The following is a 6,174-nucleotide window of genomic DNA, read 5'->3' as shown; positions in this document are numbered from 1 at the left end:
TAGTTATTGATGTCAGTGTGTGTGAATCGCCTAGGAAGAGTATCTTATCTGATGAATGTAGATGTGATTTACAAGAAGGTAAATATTTAGTGGATTGATTCTATAAACAGGATTAGAACCTGTCATTCTTTGTAATTTCAGAAAATATATGTGTGTGTATCAAAACTTCGAATAATGTTTAACATATTTTTATTTATGATTAAAATCCAAATTGTGTAACAGTTGGTTTCTTCCTTTTCTTAATTACATTAGATATAAAGCTTCTTAGCTGGCAAGTTTGTCATAATGCGAGACAAACCCTGCATCTCCTCTCCCCTTCATTTCACTCAATGTGTTCTGCTGAAGACACAGCACGTCTTCGAAATCTGGAGAAACTTCACGTTTACATGTATATGACAACATGTAATTTCCCAGAAAAGTTTTCAAATGCAAAACTTGTTCGAGTTAAGTTTAAACAGATTCCGAAAAGCCCTCGATTGCTTAGGTGCCACAATCTCTTCACGAAAACAGGAGACATGAACGTAAAGGGTGAGTGAGTTGGGTTTTAACGCCGCTTTTAACAGTGTTCCAGTTATATCACGGCGTGTCAGCTTGATGTGGGAGGAATGCCCAAAGTGATGCAGGTCTCAGACGTTTACCACTTCGTTGAAACCCACGGGCACGGGTATGGTGCTGACAAACCTAGATACATAATCGGGGCGAACCGGGATTCGAACCCACAATCATAGGTTTCTGGCGTGCCCAAGGGACGCAACTCTGCACACCGAACCGCGGCGCCTTAGACGACTGGGCCACCCGTGCCCCCTGAACGTGAAGAGAATAATAAATCATTTGCAAGTTTTGCAGATTGGGTAAAATAGTAGATGCATTTAATTTGTTTGTCTCTTATCTGTTGATATGAGAAAACACTTCATCAAATATGACATTTTTCGTGATCCTCATATTCATGAATTCTAAATATAAGTGACAGCTGACTGATTTATCAAACAATTATCAAACATATGTCCGTGTATAACTTTCATACCATGCGATTTAGGATGTTGATGCGGTTTTGGACTTCCTTGCTTGTAACTCGGATTATGTTTGAGACATGGATTATCGGGTACACTTGCTGGAGCCAGCAATTCTCTCATTGTATTGATGTTTATGGTACATTGGAACCCAGTACAATGTACGGATGGGCATCACATTAGAAGCACATACCAGGACCAGACTGAATGGTCAACATTATTGTCGTAACGATTTATTCTGCGACTACGACATAACCAAATTAACAGTAACTTTTCGGTAACTCTTAAACTATGAAGATGTAACATAGATCTATGTTAGTATGTCATTGTCAGTGCTCATCTCTCTAGTTTGTTACAGAACTCAGGATTTGAGAGGAGACGTGTTGCATAGCTAGGTGCAAAGCAAGTGTTGTTTGTTGTTTAAATCTGTACTCAGCAATATTCCGGATGTATGACGGCGATCTGTAAATTATCAAGTCTGGACCAGTGAATAAACTTGACCATTCGATCCCGTCAGTCGCCACTTATGACAAGCATGGGTTGCTAAAGACTAAATACAACACTGATCTGCACGGGGTGCAAAGCAAATGAAAAATGGGTATTCAAGTAACACCATTCTGGATGTATGTTATTTACTTAAACTCGGAGATTGAAATAGATTTTCAGAAGTATTATGATAACGCTAACGGAGAACATTTTGCCGAAGAGACTTACACGTTTAATTTGTACTTTGGTGATACGTCTAACTGATAGGCAGAAAATCAGTGATGACAGCAGGTGTTCGCAGAAAGGGAAAGCATGTCCTGCCCAACCGATTCCAGTGCACGATAGTCTGTTAACTGATTTTGGTGAAACTAATAAAAACGCTGTGTTAATTTTGAATTACGTCTGCTGTGTACAAGTGCAGATATTATGCTGCTTACAAGTCTTAAAACACATATAAGAAATGTATTCGTGTTGCAACACAATGACAGATTTTTTGTTTTTAAACTATGTCATCTGGTTACATATAAAAGGTCCTCACAGCAAAATGTATCGACCTTTTTCATCTCAAATGAAGTGTGTAAAAATGACGAAATGGACCAAAGAGCATTTTATCAATATTGTCAAATATACAAAATACTGAACAATTAGTATGTTGTCTTTGTTTTCATACTATAACATTTGGCAGCAGAAATTCAAGAGTTGGCCAATCAACCCTAATTTAGTAAACGTCCAAACAATGTTCTGGGCTGCCTTTATACTTGTGAGGAAGCGAAAATAGCCTGACGTTGCAAACAATTCTAGATATTTGGATGGTATTGTGATACAGCTGATCAATTTGCTCCTACTGAATTTAGTAGTTTGTATGAATTTTTTTTATGATCTTAGCGTTATGACAGTTTTAACACCTACACATCATCATATGCCAACAACAGCTCAGATGGCCTTGTGACACTGGACCCTTATATCAACCCGATGAACGTTGACGTCCTGCTAAGAGATTACACTGTAATGACAACAAATTACAACTAAATGAAATATATACAGATTGACGGAAAATCGGTGTTCAAGACACTTCCCGAGGCTTTTTGACTGATGTGTTACTTGTTATTTTATCCAATCATCAAGTCCCAGCCAACACACGTATTTCTTCTTCTGGTTAGAACCCGAAATGCGAGAAGGCTTCCTAAGTTTCGACTAAGTGCCACCTTACTATGCTATATTATGAGGACCATCTCCGGGTGAGACAGGAGCTTACTGTTGTCTTTTAAGATAGAATTTGACATTACTTGTCTTTTTGAATATTATAAATTGAGCGGTGAGTGTGAAATACCTACAACACGAGACAAGCAAGCAATTTTCCCATTCCTTAATAATACATTTATGTTGTATGTTGATTGATTATCGTTTTGTAGGTGAGGATATGAAGTGAAATTATATGAAATTAATCTTTATGATCTGACAATAAGGGTAGAGGAAATGTACGTGATATTTTTGTTATCTATAGGCAGATTAAGCCCTAATTGTATAAAGGACGTCCGTGATTGGTGTCACCTGTTATGAAAAGTCGAGTGGCTCTAAACCTTGCTCACTCACTTGAGAGCATGTGTACGGATTTACACTATTGATTGTACAGCTATTCAAAATATATAGTCAGACCAAACGTTCGCTAGTGGTTTTTCATATTTCTAAAATCTTAAAAAAAATCAGATTGAAATAAATAATTGTCAAAGTAAATACAATGTCGCCCTTATATGTCAGAATCAGAAATAGCTTTAGCTGTATTTAATACTTATAGTGAGTGAGTGAGTGAGTGAGTGAGTGAGTGAGTGAGTGAGTGAGTGAGTGAGTTGGGTTTAACGCCGCTTTTAACATTATTCCAGTTATATCACGGGGTGTCAGCTTAATGTATGAGGAAAGCCCGAAGTGATGCAGGCCTCAGACGTTTACCACATCGGTGAAACCTACGAGCACGGGTATGGTGCTGACAAACCCCAAAACATAATAGTGGCGAACCGAGATTCAAACCCGAAATCATAGGTTTCTGGCGTTTCCAAGGAACGCAGCTCTGCACAGCGAAACGCGACTGGGCCACCCGCGCCCCCTGATACTTATAATAGAAAAAGAAACCCGTCAACGCCAGAGAATTATTAGTCAATATAATCTGCCGAGAATGATTCCATTTGACATAAAAGGCAAAATAGTGGTGAAACTTATATGCATGGGACACTGAAAATCATTTATGTCACAAGGCGTTCGCGACAAGGGTAGGCATGTCCTGAACTTGAAGTAACGTTCTAACAAAATGACATCGTTTCGTTATGCCCGATCGTATAAAATCGTATATGATCTAAGTTTTTAATTTTGAAAAGTGACAAAACTTTTTCACACACGATGAGTGAGTGAGTGAGTTTAGTTTTACGCCACTTTTAGCAATATTCCAGCAATATCACGTCGGGGGACACCAGAAATTGACTTCACACGTTGTACTCATGTCAGGAATCGAACCCGGGTCTTCAGCGTGACGAGCGAACGCTTTAACCACTAGGTTACCCGACTGCCCTCATAAACCATGAAACAATTTCGTTTCATACATATATTCCAAGTATTGAGGATCAAATGGCAATCTCTTACGCTAGTGTGGTTCAATTCATAAACAATATAAATGAGAAAATGAGAGATCTTTCAGTTAAAATTAGTTTTGGCATTAGATGTCGATGATGACGTTTTTAGTTGTGTTTACATGTTTACGTGAAATTCAGTTACATAATTCCCTTATTTGTTTCTGAAATAATCCAAGCATATTATGTGATTATATGGAAACACAACATGTCCTTCATACTCAATAGTTTCTCGGGTACATTGTAATTTACGAGTATTATCTTATTTGAACAGGCTAGCTTCAGGTAGATAACAATATAGTCTATCGATTTACTTTGATATATTGATCCATGTCGCCTCGTGTTTCACGCAAACGTCAACACATTATTTATCTTGTGTCTGGCATCTTGCGTCATTGCATGACCCCAGTGACAGGTACTGATTTATTGCTCCGGTGTGTGTGGTGCACTACCATGTTGATCGTGAACGTCTTGTTGTTAACTCTTTATGCTCAAGTATGTTGACCAGCACATGTGATAACCCTTATAAGGATTTAAAAGTTAAAGTTTTTCCTACTCGTCACTAACATTATACAGGCGGTGGCGTAGCCTTATGGTTGATGCGTTCGCACGCCACGCCAAGACGCGGGTTTGATTCTCCACATAGGGTCAATGTGTGAAGTCTATGTCTTGTGTCCTCCGTATGATATTGCTGGAATTGTGCTTAAAATGGCGTAAAACCATATTCACTCTCTCACTCACTACTAAAATTATCGTTTTTTTAATATGATAATTAAATGTTGTATAAGATGTCATTATCTTCATATTCAAGCCTACAATAAATATGGCTAAACATCTGGGGCAATATCAAAGCGAAAAAAGATTGAGATAGTTACAAGTTTATCTCCATCTGAAAAAAGGGAATCTTCCAAACGAATACAAGGTGTTAAATTCCGATCACAATGACAAGCATGTGAAGCATCATCGACGGAATGGTTGATTTAGTTATTTAACAATTAAAAGGATATTTATATCATGCATGTCAACTGGGAATGTAAAGAGTGTGGCAATGTGTGTGTATCAGAAATGCATCATAAAGCCATTTACACACACATATGTTGAGCAGTATCGTGTACATGCACCATGCTCTCGATATTATATAATAATGTAAATAAAAACGGCATTCCACACTCGAATGAAATCTCTGCTAAAATGACAGCCCATTTGACGAAACTGACTGTATCATAAGCATGTGTTTATGAATCACAATCAAATACCAGGTGTTGGCGAAACGGTGAGCTTATCCCGTCCCACCGGTGGCACCTAAAGGTGTGGGGTTAATTTCTTCCTAATAGCAACAATCACTGGGGTGTCTGGACCAGACTTGTTTATTTACAGGTTTTCGTGATATGGCTTGAATGGACTGAGATGTTAAATAACGAAGAAATATAGAAGACACGTACCTTCATGAAATCCACAGATTAAAGGTTAACGCATCAGCCGATATATCATGCACTTAAACTTATTGAAGTGTTATTGACAAAATACGATAGAATTCTTACTGATATTTGATATTGTGTCATAAACGAAGCCTTACGATACAGTGGGAAGCGTGCACTGGACAGGGATATATTAACATTTGAAAATAGGTTTTGTTGCTTATATTTAGGTGAGTAAGTGGTTTAAGTGATAGGTCACTTGGCAGTATTTCAACCACTAAGAACGGTTGTTCACAGCTCCTCCAAAGGGGTGGTCGGGTAGCCTAGTGGTTAAAGCGTTCGCTCGTCACGCTGAAGACCCGGGTTCGATTCCCGACATGGGTACAATGTGTAAAGCCCATTTCTGGTGTCCCCCGCCGTGATATTGCTGGAATATTGCTAAAAGCGGCGTAAAACCCCACTCACAGCTCGTCCGTTGTTATAATAACCTGTGAGACGTCATATAGGACCATTCTAAATTGAAGATGGAATTGAATAGTGTACGCTTTAGACATATAATATTTCTGACGCTCTTAGTTTAACAAAATATTTAAAGATATCTCTACTTTGAAATCACAGTATGTTTTGTTTCGTTTGTTTGTT

This window comes from Haliotis cracherodii, unplaced genomic scaffold (genome assembly GCF_022045235.1).
Source record: "Haliotis cracherodii isolate W230 unplaced genomic scaffold, xgHalCrac1.p SCAF_5, whole genome shotgun sequence".
Classification (NCBI taxonomy): Eukaryota; Metazoa; Mollusca; class Gastropoda; order Lepetellida; family Haliotidae; genus Haliotis; species Haliotis cracherodii.
The sequence above is the reverse complement of the archived record's forward strand: the minus strand, read 5'-3'. Positions refer to the sequence as shown.